At 37.0% G+C, this 13,238-nt stretch overlaps 1 protein-coding gene across 1 annotated transcript in view; it reads right to left on the minus strand.

Moving 5' to 3' along the window:
• Positions 1-556: 556 nt before the first annotated feature.
• USP31 (ubiquitin specific peptidase 31) overlaps positions 557-13,238 on the minus strand; it is a 170,307-nt gene continuing 157,625 nt past the window's right edge. The window contains exon 17 of the mRNA XM_074196228.1: positions 557-13,234. The gene's annotated coding sequence lies outside the window, so the exon portion shown is untranslated. The remainder of the gene's footprint in view (positions 13,235-13,238) is intronic.

Consider the following 13,238-nt stretch of genomic DNA (forward strand, 5'->3'; position numbering starts at 1 on the left):
CTCATCAAAATGTTTTTGGCGAGGGGCTTTTTAGATTTTGCAAGACAATGGGGTTAAGTGGCTTGCCCAAGGCCACTCGGCTAGGTTATTATTAAGTGTCTGAGGACGGATTTGAACCCAGGTACTCCTGACTCCAAGGCCAGTGCTCTATCCACTGTGCCACCTAGCCACCCCTATCAAAATGTTTTTATCTGGAATTGAAAACCTAATCAAAATGGTTGTAAAATGAAAAGCAACTGAGGAGGGAGAAAACTATTTAAATAAATCCATAAGTATAGATATAGTTAAACTATTTTAAAATACCCATAAGGTATAGAAAGTAGCTATAATGTAGGAAGATAGTAATAACTTGGAAATTCATGGGAGACAAAATTCAAAAAAAAAGTGATAAAACCCATGATCTCAGATTCTATAAATAAATGTGTGAAATGTGGATAACAAGAAAAAGAAACTACAGATCCTAATGCTGAGAGGCAAATTTGAGTTGAAATTTAATAAGATATAATCCATAACTGGAACGTGACTCTGGAAGATATACCTTGTTCAAAAAGAGAGACTGATAAAAGGAGGGGTGTAGTTGTATCATTTATTAAAAATACATTCAAGAAACAGAGAATCATGACAGAGAACATTTGATTAATGATCAGATGCAGGTTAAACAGTGATATTTTCATGGGGTATAATGTGGACCATCTAGTCAAAAGAAAAAAAGATCAAGAAGGAGATCACAAATCTGGTAAAAAACCTGAATATCAGTGATGGGAGATTCCAATTATACAACATCTGTAGGATCTTTCCTTTCTCCCTTCCTCTCTCTCTTTCTCTCTGTCAAAAGTAATATCATCAATCAGTTCCTAGTTTGCCTTAATGCCAATTTGTGCATCAAAAGGTAAAGGAACCCACTTCATCCTAGAATTTGTGAAAAAGAAGTATAAAATTAGACCTGATCCTATATCTACTACATCTGACATTATTTGCAACATTTCACACTCTAGTCCCTCATCTCTCTAGTCTTTCAAGAATTTCAGAACAAATGATCCTAAAGATAAAAGACAGTAGTCCTAAGGGAAAAAAATCAACAGCCCCAGATGTTCAATGAGATTTCATCTTCCAGTCATTTCCCACTTCTCCAATCCCACTGGAGTCCAGGGCCAAACCAAAATCTTCCCCCTCCCAATTCAAGCATCCTGCAGAATAGAAGGTTGAAGCACCCACTCTAGACTCCTATTGTTAGACTGAAAAATAAGTGAGACTATGAAAAGCAGTCTTGGCTCATCGGCATTCTAGTAGAGTCTCTCTGTTCTTTTCAATGACAAAGGAAAAAAAACCATCATTGCATAACCTACTAAATGAAAAACAATATTTAATTAGGACTGTGTGAGTTAGACAAGCAAACAATTAAATGTCCTATTACTATCAGTCTTACACCGTTTAAGCCTCTGTTCAATACAGAGTCATTAAAAAAAGGCTAATAGAATATGAAAATGTAAATAATGAAGTTACATGTTGCATTTCAATGATTCCTTGGGTCCATAGATCTAAAGCCATGGCTGACGCTGGCAGAAACCGTCTCCAACATCAAGATGAAAGTGGAGTTGCGGAGGAGGTGGCAGGCTGACAAGTTGACATTCTAGTTGGAAAAGGGGGGGGGGGGCTAGGGTGAAGAATTCCAATGAATTCTACAAAAAAAAGGCAGGAATCTATCAAACCATGGCCAAAATGGCAAGGATGTAGTAACCGATGTCATGGGGACTGTGCTTGTCTTATTTCTTTGCATATGAAAAACAAAATGAAAGATCTGTATTAAAGGGAGAGAGAGGCAGCTTACAACAATCTCTTGGGCTTTTCAATTTAAGCTTACAGAACGAGTGTGCCAACTAACATTGCCCTAGATACCCAGCTTTGAGGATTTAAGAGAAGCTCCCGGCTGTCTCCCAAGAGGGTAATTTCATCACAGTTTCCAAAAACAATTTTAAATTCAGGCAAATTCAAGGGCCAAATATATGTGGTGTCCAGGGATAACATAATGTCACAGGAACAGCCACCATAGATTGAGACTCAGCAATCCAATTCCCTTAACCCTCTCAGATCCTCTGTTCCTCTAAACCCCACTTTAAATCCTTAGAGTCTATTCTGCTGGTAATTCAGGTATAGGGAAGGTAGCAGGGCTCAGCAAAAAGAACACTAGATTTGATAGTAAAGAATCTGGGTTCAAATCCCAGCTCTGCCACCTGTGTGATGTTCAGCAAGTCATTTAATCTCTCTTGACCTTATCAGCTACCTTATCTGTAAAATGAAGCATTTAGACTAGAGAGCCTCTAAAGTCCTTCCCAGATCTAACTCTATGTACTAAAAGGTTATTAAGTTCCATTTACTTCAGAGAATCTAGCTGGGCCAGGCAAAGTATCTGTACAAGCCAGCAGAAATGGTATCAGAGGCCCTCAGATAGTGGAAGGGAGAGATGCTCCTACTGCAGTTATCTCTAATGCTGCTATCCAAGAACTGGGGCCAATGAATTTCTTAATTGAAACTGTTTGTAACTTGTTTTATTGATGCCTTTAATTTTTTTTATATCAATTATTTCTAACACCCTACCAAAATTGATATTTTATTTATAACAATCACAGTTAAGCAAAAATGACCAATATTTAGGGAAAATTACCAAATAATTCTGGCATCTTCTTCAACATGTCATTCTCATCATCCATTCACCCCGCTCTGTCCAAAGTAGAAAACTACATTTCATTACCTTCTTTATTGACAGATATTATCTTTCCATCTCAGACCCTAGCCTATAGATTCTTTAGCCACCACTCGGAATCGTCAGACTATGAGCCATGGAGTTGTTGTTTCCCCTTCAGAGTCCTAACTACCCCAGAAACTCTGACTTCATCTTTTTTTTGGCTGGTGGTAAATGTTGTTGCTTATCTTTCAGGAACATGAAGGGGTTCAGAGTACTTGTGTCTAATTCCAAAGACAGGTAAAGAAAAAGGATTTTACAAACATACACTTCAATTACCATAATCAACCATAGGCATGATTAGGATTTAATGAGTAAACAAGATTTGTCTATGCAAACATCTTTATTAGGTGAAAAAGCTTTTGATTGAAACATAGAAATCAATTAATAATAGGTGTTGAATAATTTTCCTACAAGTCCATTACAATAATATTTGAGAGATTTATAAGGCTTTGGTCATCACATAAAGGCAGAGAACACTACATGGTGATGTTTGGTTTTTGTTTTTTCTTCATTTTCAAAGAAGACCGTGACATCAGGGAGGAGATGCCATAACAAGCACACGAATTGGATTTGAGTGAGGCAGAGTACTGTGCTAAGTCTTACTTTCTCCTCCAGAGTCATTTGGGTTCAGTGGCCAGATATGAATAAGGATGACTGGAGATGGCCCTGGATGTGAGGAAATCAGGGTTAAGTGACTTGCCCAAGATCACATAGTTAGTAAGTGTCAAGTGTCTGAGTTAGGATTCTAATTCCCTTCTTCCTGACTCCAACATCAGTGCTCTATCCACTGCACCACCTAGCTGCCCTTGGACATCACATAGAAAATACCATGTGACTGGCTGAAAATAATCAGTTATGTTCCTTGGGCTAAGCATAAAAACAGCAAGCCAGTTTGGAGTCTTGTCAGTCCAATGGCAGAGGGGCATATCAGATGTTACAGATTCCAGTTTAAGAGTCCCCCCCTAATTTTTTTTTATATAGAATCATTCTTTTGAGATAAGGGGATAGTCTCCCTGCCTCCTCTCTCATCTTTCCTTTTTCTTCTTTTCCCATTGCTGTTGTTTGTCCTATGTTCACAAAGAGGTCCAATGACCTCAGGAGGGTGATGCCTTGACTTGCAAGTGAATTGGATTTAAGTAAAGGAGAGCTGAGCAAAGTCATCAGTCCACTCTCTCCTCCAAAGTCATCGAAGTCCAGTATTAAGACAAAGAATGAAATGATGCCCCCCATCTTTCTCCATATTTCTCACATCTCTCCCCTCCCTACTAACTATGTCATTAGAAGAACCGGACCAGCAATAAATAATGCCTCCAGCTTGGAGCAGAGAGATAGTCTGAAGACAAAGATAGATTCAAAAAGACAATTATAAGAGGGAGTTAAATCAACAATAAATTACTAAATATTTGCTATGTGATATGAGTCAGCTAGGCAGTAAGTGTATAGAGCACTGGATCTGATGTCAGAAAGACTTAAGGTCAAATTTGGCCTTAGATACTAGCTATGTGATCCTGGGCAAGTCATGTCTCCAGTTTCTTCAACTAAAAAATTAGGATAAAGATAGCACCTACTTTGAACAGTTTGTGAATAACAAATGAGATAATATTTGTACATCATTTTGCACAGTGCCTAGAATATAATAGGAAGTATAAAAAAAGTTGCTTTCTCTTGCCTCCCTACAAAGAAAGACAAAAATAGACAAAAACCCTACATTCTAATCATGTGAAAGTAGCAGCTTCAAGGAAGGTGGCCCTTTGGGACAGAGAGAGAAAGAAGTGTTGACTTCAGTCTCCAAATTTATTCCTATTGGAATTGGATGAAGACTCCATGAAGAAGGAAGGACTTCTTATTTGAGGAGTTATATAGTACCTCACTCTACATATGTTCCCTCCATGTGGGTTTCACTACCATTGTACCCATCTAATCCAGAGATGTTGTATGTATTTGTAAGAGAGTATACCCCAACTTTGGGGGAAATGTTTTGTTTCTATTTCTATAAATAGAAACGTTTGTTTGTATTACTCTTACTATGCCATTTGAGAAAAAACCTTTACTGAAAGCTAATTGAAGATACTGGCTAATTGTCAATGAGAAGGACACCAAAATGGACTCAGGAGTTAAAATGTTAGGAATACAGCTCCCAGAGTTACCCTGAGAATGCTAGCCCCTCTAGAAACCCCAAATAATTAGGGCAATTGGAAACTTAGGGAGTGACCTCAAAGGGAATGCTAGACATAAAAACTAGATTCAGGTTTAGCTCTTTTACTCCAGATTATTACTTTCTTCTCTCTTCTGTGCAAAGGGTGAGAAGTTCTTGGTGTATTCCCTTTCATGAGTAGTATGTTTCTTCTGGAATAGAACTTGAGATAATTCATTTCTTATCACAGTCAATCTTTGCACTAACAAGTATTGAAATGGGGCTTGATAATTCAGATAAGAGTGCAAGATCTGGAAATGAGAAGAGAGGTTCACCCAGAAGAGGAAAGGCTCAAATATATACATTAAGTATCTACTATGTGCAAAATAATTTGCTCAGCAATGGGGATTAAAACACAAAACCTAAAATATTCTCTGTCCTCCAGAAATTTAAAGTCTCCTTGGGAGGTATAACATTTCTACATCTAAGTAAGCTAATTTAAGAGGGAGTGAACACAATAAAGCTGGATTTAGAACTAAAGCATTCAAATTATGGCCACCATTTAGAAGTTGAGCAAGTCATCTGATCTCTGGGTTTCAATTTCCTCATTTGCTTTCTTTAAACGAGAGAACTGGACAGACTTCTAAATTCCCTTCCAATCCTAAATCTATGCTCCTGTGGAAGGACTTCTATAGGAAGGTGACATTCAAGTAGATCTTCATGAGAAGCTATGGATTCCAAGATTCCAAGAAGTGTAAAGAGTACATTCCTGTTTGGGTGAAAGGGTAGTCAATGGACATTATAGCCAGATTGAGAATGAGAAGTCATCCCAGTTATTCCTGTCCTTGCCCCAATCAAAGCCTATGTCTTCTTTCTGGCTATGATTAACTACTATTTACTCATGGTTATTTTTATCATTAGTTTATATAAAATGCCAACAAGAACTATTTCTGAACCAGGATCAGAATTCAACCTCATGCACCAGTGTGATGTTCAGTCTCTATATTATAGTTTCTGATCTCTGACTCTCTTGACTTAAAAAAAATCCCGATTCTCTTCCCTGATTTATCTGACCTCCCTTGTTTTAAACTCTTGAAATCTTCAGTATCATGTAGGCATTTCCTTTCAACTTTTTCTGGACTTCTCAGTTCAAGATCATTCTATCCAGAACTACATGTTTCCACCTGTACCCATAACAAGGACACACTTCACTTCAAGTAAAATAAATTCAGGTACCACTTATCCCAAACTACTTCATTGACAAGTTAAATTCCATGTAAGCATAAAACAAGTACAATGCTGCCTGTCATTTAGTAGATAAGCTAAGTTGGCTCAAAATTCAGACTTTCACAGCTAATCTTTCACAAGTCCCTCCTGCAAACAGAACTAAGCTCATGAATTTAGAGATAAAAGGGACTTTGTTACCATTGTGTCATTTGAGTTGTGTCTCCATGACCCCATTCAGGTGGTTTCCCATTTCCTTTTCCAGTTCATTTTACAGATAAAGAAACTGAGGCAAACAGAAGTTAAGTGACTTGTCCAGGGTCACAGATCTAGTATGTGTCTGAAGCCAAATTTGGACTCAGATCTTCCTGACTTGAGTACCCTATCCACTATACCACCTCACTACCCCCAAGGACTTTAGGAATCATCCAGTTTGAATTCCTTACTTTTCTGAAGAGGAAACTGTAACCCAGAGAGGAAACTGTAGTCCAAGTGTGACTTAAACAAGGCTCATCTTTCTCTGAACAAAAAATTTCAGAGAAATCAAGTCAGAAAAGATATCAAGGACCATCTAGTCCAATTCACATCTGAGCAAGAATTCCCTCTTCTATGTAGCCAACAAGTTGTCAGACAGACTCCATTTGAAAACCTCCAATGAAAGGGAACCCATTTCTTCCCTTGGAAGCCTATTTCATTTGGGATACTTCCAGTTGTTCTGCCTCCCTGCAGCTTCTGACAGAAAAAGGGTCTAATTCCTCTTTCCATATTACAGTCCTTCAAACATTTGTCTAACAATAGTAGGGGTGATGTTCAGTGTTTTTATATTCTAGTAAATAGGACACACTCTCTCTACACACATACACACACATGCACACACATCCATAGACCAATCTTTTTGTGTATCAACCATAGCTGATTTATTCCATTTTCTTGTCTAGTAGCACTCTAGCATAAGTATTCTTTCTCAGTTCAGGGAAGTTGAGAAGTGAATCAATAACTTGTTTCTATACCTCTGAACCCCAGTCAGAGACCAAATTCTGTCAAATATCACAAATTTAAATCTCTCCTTCTTTCTCTTTCCCTCTTTCCCTACATCCTGCTTCCTACCAATGACTTCCTCTCTACTGAATTTGAACAATGATACACATAGATTAGCAAAGCCAGTGGCTAATAGTAGTTCATCAGACTTGCCAGTTTAAGAAGCAAAGTAAACTTTTTTTTTTAGTTTTTGCAAGGCAGTAGGGTGAAGTGGCTTGCTCAAGGGCCACACATCTAGGTAGTTATTAAGTGTCTGAGCCCGGATTTGAACTCAGGTACTCCTGACTCCAGGGCCAGTGCTCTATCCACTGTACCACCTAGCCGCCCCACAAAGTAAACATTTAAACAAAGAAAGGTAAATATATATTTTAAAAAATAGACTTTCCCCAAGGAGAGGCATCATTCTTGTTTCCTCTCTGGAGAGAGAAAAGATAAGACAATGAGCCTAAAGGAAGAGGGAAATGAAGTGTAACCCCTGACTCAAAGCTCATTTAGATAAAATTCTCATTGGTGGAGATTGACTTTTTAATTTTAAATTTATTTTAAACTTTTCTCATTTTTATTCCTAATTTTCATTATCATATTTTGATTTCTGAATATTTCCATCCTTTTCCCCCAACTTCATTGAATCATCCTGTATGATGGATTTTGCAAAATAAAGACAGTTAAGTTTAAAAGCTAGCCAGCATAAAACTAATTGTTGTGTTCTATGGATTATATATACACTGTACACATTCACCCATCTCTGTAATGAGAGGAGAAAGGTATATTTTCTCAACTCTTCTTTGGTGTCCAAGGTTATTATTATTATTATCATCATCATTATTATTATTATTATTATTATTACAGAGCATTCAGATACAGTTTCCTAAAAGTTGTTGTTCTTTCTGTTTACATTGCTATAATTATGTATAGTTTTCCTGGTTCTATTTACTTCACTCTGTATCAGTTCATATAAACTAGGGAGAAACTTTAACAGTGATGGTGTCAAATTTTGCAAGTAACCCATATTCTTCTCTGCTTTCAGCCTCTAGGACTACTCTACACATTGCTTTCTGAAACTTTAATTTACCTGTTTCAGTACTTGAAGAATCTGTGATTGTGTTATTAAGGGCAATTCTCTCCTGACAATCAGGACCCATCTGTTACTCAGAAGGTGATTTTCGAGAATTTCTATGGTTGAAAAATAGCCTTTCTGGCTAAACTAGACTGGTTGTTAGGTGATAAATATGCAACCCATTTCTTCATATACCTCCAATTTCTTTATTTGTATAGGACCCAACCAGGAGGCTCCTTGAAATCCATGAATGGAAGAGAGAAGTACTTTAATGGAAATCATCTTCTAGTTTGCAGATCAGGTAATGCAGTTTTAATTTATACATCAGGCAATACAGTTGCAGCTAGGTGTCACAGTGGTTAGAGAAGCAGGACTGAAATCAGACTCTTCCTGACTTTCTGAATCAGGCTTTAGACACTTACTAGCTATGTGACCCTGAAGGAAAGGGCAAACAACTCCAGTATCATTGCCAAGAAAATCCCAAATAGAGTCAGAAAGAGTTGGACACAAGTGAAAACAAGTGATTAGCAACAATGCAGTTTAAGATTAAATATTGGCACTGATGCTAAAAGGGTATGTTGCATCTTCTCTAGAGTCTAAGATATTTTTTAATTGAGAATCAAAAAATTTTTCAATTATCCTGGACTTTATAGAATTTCTTTATAGGACTTTATAAAATTTCAAAGAGGGGAAAAATAATTTCACTAAGACTTCTGACTTCCAGTAGCAATCCAAACTTCCAACCATATTACTTAACCCTTTGTTTTTGTAAATAAATATCTTCATGATTAACATGTTGTTATGAAGAGAAACAAAGATTTAGACAATTGTAGAGAATATAGATTACCTGATTAAACATGCAAATTAAGTTTAAGACCAGTAATCTAAGTAACATCTCATTCAATGCATGAATTCAATTCTATAACCTCTCTAAAAATGACCATCCAGGCTTTCCTTGGATACTTTTAGTATAGAGAATTCACTACCTTATGAAGCTTCCCTAGTTATCTTATGGTAAATCAAAATATACCTTCCTGTATGTCTGTATGTTGAGACTAATTCTACTTGCTGGGGCAACATACACAGATCTGAATCTTTGAAATATCTGGAATGATCCAACTCCATATTCTCTTGATAAATTCTTACCTGCTTTTTTTAAAAGCCCAACTTGAAACCTACCATCTTCTCCACCCAGTGACTAATTTTTTTTTGTTTTTGTTTTTTTGCTTTTTCAAGGCAATGGGGCTAAGTGCCTTGTCCAAGGTCACACAGCTAAGTAAGTATTAAATATCTGAGGTCAGATTTGAACTCAGGTCCTTCTGACTACTATCCACTGTGCCACCTAGCTGCCCCCCATTCACTAATTTAGATAACAATTTTAGAAAATAACTTTGTTATATATTATCATGTGAAACACCCACTCCTGGACCATTTCCCAAACTCCTTCACATTTGTACAATTGGGTCACCAGAAGAGAGCTAAATCCTGTCCTCCTCAGAGTTCTAGAAATGATGCTGAGGGGTTGGAGTTTATGACAATTTTAATCATGAAACCTTATTCAGTGCTCGCCTTATTATCAATCAACCAGTAGAACTTCATTTGCTTTTGGGAAAGAGATTTACTGAAATGCAGAAGATAAAGCAGAAAAAGACATAAAACATTCCCCTCAGTACAAGGACACATTCTTCCCTTGTACATTCAAGGCTCCTTTTGATAATGGGCTCAGATTTAAAGTACAAAGGGAATGAGCACACAGGTAGATAACATATGAATTAGAGGGGACCTCAAAACTCCTGACCCTCAGAATTCATTTCTCCCTTAATCAAAGTATTTATGAGATTAGTTGACATAAGATATAACTATCTACTGGGCTCTGAGGGTCAGTATCATTCTCAAATTCATATCTTGCATTTCTCTTCATTACAAGTGCTCATAATCTCTGAACCTGCCACCTGCTATCATTCAGTCTTCCATGTCCATTTATGGACATTTCCTCTGTCATTGATCATAACCACTGTAGCAGATACTACTGGTGAATTTGGGTTGCAATAGGATGGAACTCTGATGGCTGAGATGGATCTAGGCACCATCTAGGCACTCTCTTCTCAGAATACTTTTTCACATAAGAATAGGAAGAGAAAGCAAATGTAGAGATACCATGTACTCAGGGACAAATGTCAGCTGAATGGAGAGGAAAATGACTAGCTTCTCATTTTGCAGGTCATACTAATTCTCCTTGATCAGAAGTCACCAAGAGGAGAGTAATAGATAGTCTGGTCTAAATTTTTCTATGCTCATTCAGTTCTCCCTCAGATTTTTATGAGTCATTGCCTTTCCAGTACAGAAGCCAATAGAGTTCTATCATCACATATTACTAACTATGAGTCATCAAGATCAAAACCAGCTTCCAAAACTTCCCATACTGTGTTGGCAGCAGGCCAAGAAAAATCTGACCGTGCCCTGTCTAATTCAAAAGAAAGGAATATCCAAATTGGGCTCTAAGAACCTAGGTCTTCCTTCTTGCAATTCTGCCTTCCAGGTAGATATTGATTCATTAATCAATAGTCTGAGTATGATTGTTCAAACAACTCGAAGTGCATATTCTGAGCTGAGGCTCAGAAAGGTTAAGTGCCAGTTTCAGGATTCAAATCCACTAAAGTCAACTTCAGTGCCCACATGACCAGGGTGATTTTCAGTTCATAGTATACATTTTGCCATCTCATTCAAAATGATATCATAGGGGGGTGGCTAGGTGGTGCAGTGGATAGAGCATCAGCCTTGGAGTCAGGAGTACCTGGTTTCAAATCCAACCTCAGACACTTAATAATTACCTAGCCGTGTGGCCTTGGGCAAGCCACTTAACCCCATTGCCTTCAAAAATCTAAAAAAAATGATATCATAGGAGACTTGACTCATCCTTGTTAGTTTTCTTTGACCCATCTCCAGCTCCTTCTCATACATTAAAAAAATAAATTCTTTTAGAGGAGAATTTGTTAACACGATTTAGGTTTGAGAAAATGCTATAGAGTATCACAAACCACTAGTTCAATACACCTACTTGAGAAACCTTTAAACTAATAACATGGGCAAATAGGGGCTGTGGATAAGAGTACTAGGATTGGAGCCAGAAAGATTTATCTTCCTGATTTCAAATCTGGTCTCAGACCAGATGTGACTCTGGACAAGTCATTTAACCATCTTTACTTCAGTCTCCTCACTCTAAAATGGAGAAGGAAATGGCAAACCATTCTTGTATCTTTGCCAAGAAAATTCTAAATGGGATTATGAAGTGTTGGATACTACTGAAATAACTAAACAATAAAGTATATAGATTGGTCTAGATTTGTGATGTCAAACTCAATTAAAAATGGGAGCCACTAAGTCTGATATAAGGATCTCTGCCAGTCTCATACTGACATAGAAGATAAAATCTTAACATTATCTATGTTCTATTATATTTTCACTTTTTGTTAGTTACCAATTACATTTTAATCTGTTTGGGCTATAATCCCCTTTTCCCTCTCTCCTCCCCCAATGTCATGGGGCAACAGGCAATATATTTGACACCTCGGGCCTAGTAGAACTCTCAAGTCACTTCTAGTTCTAAATTCATAATCCTAGGGTTAATTTCTATTAAATTTCATCTAATTATGTTCAACCCAATGTTCTAACCCAGGGGTGGGGAATCTTTTTCTACGAAGGGTCATTGGGATATTTATAATATTATTTGCCTATTGGTCAAATACTTAATTAATTCACCCTCAAAAAGCTCCTAGATTTATTGAATTTTAAGTCCCACTGCAGTTGCTGTGGCAATGCTAGACCATGGGTTTATATGACTTGTATATATGACATTTATTTATATGACATTTCTCACCCCTACTCTGACTTAGCAAGATCTTTTTAGATTTTTAACTCTGACATCCAATGAGTTAGCTTTCCTTTTTGTGTCATCTGAAAGGTTTATGTGCATGCCATCTATCATTCTATATCTTTATTCTATTCTTTATTCAAGTCACTGTTGGATATATTAAATAGTATAGGGCCAGGAACAGAAGAAGCAAGTTGATTAATAGATGGAATGCTACCTGACTATACTTACTTTCTAAATACAATTATCCCTTCCATATTCAGGGGGCTAGAGGTATGGCACCCTTGAAATCTACAAAATCTATATAAAATTTTTTTGGCCCTCCTGTTGTACCAGAGAGAAGTCTAAATTATTATAGTGTTAAAAGAAAAAATATATTGATGTTATATACTATTACATATATATTTAGGCATTTCTGAGCTTCTAAACTATTTCTCTCTCATCTGCTGGCCCCCAAAATTTCTCATTTAATTTCTTATGCTGACTTGCCAATATATTGAAACCACAATGGGGAAAGTCATAATTTGGAAGGAATAATTGTGCATATTAAAATAGTTTCCATATCTATAAGAATGTATCACTTGACTTTCTTCTTTCCTTCCTTAAGCCTCACCAAAGTAAGAGTTTCTTCTTTCCATTCACCTACTTATTGGGTGGTTTCATATATATCTAAGACTTCTCACCAGATTCCATTATTTGGTAATCCTGGCATAACTTCATCTAAATTTTAGAAGCCCCTAATTAAGTATTTTCTTTTGTTCCTAAATTAGCACTTCCAATTCACATCAAGGTCCTTTCTCTATCACTAGCTTGATCCTCTAGCTGGGTTGAAGGTTGACCTTATTTTCACCTTCAGTAAAAACATTTTTCTACTCCAGAAAGCATGGACCTCAAAAAAAGCTTGTACCTTTCCTCACCTGGCGCTCCAATGATGTATATCCTGTTATAGCTACTTATACTACTCTAAAGTCCCTCTAGAACTGTTTTATAGGCTAGGAAATCCTTTGACAGATCACATTCTCATCTTTGGAACATTAAATCCCTGTTAGAGACAAGTGTTTTGGTAAAAGCCAGCTGTGAAGTTGGTTCCTCTCCTCAGTAATTTATTTTAGGTCATTGGAAGGATCTGTGCTTCAGCTAGAGACCATCTGCTCTTCTAGGCAGGACCTAT

The sequence above is a fragment of the Macrotis lagotis genome, chromosome 8, assembly GCF_037893015.1.
Source record: "Macrotis lagotis isolate mMagLag1 chromosome 8, bilby.v1.9.chrom.fasta, whole genome shotgun sequence".
Classification (NCBI taxonomy): Eukaryota; Metazoa; Chordata; class Mammalia; order Peramelemorphia; family Peramelidae; genus Macrotis; species Macrotis lagotis.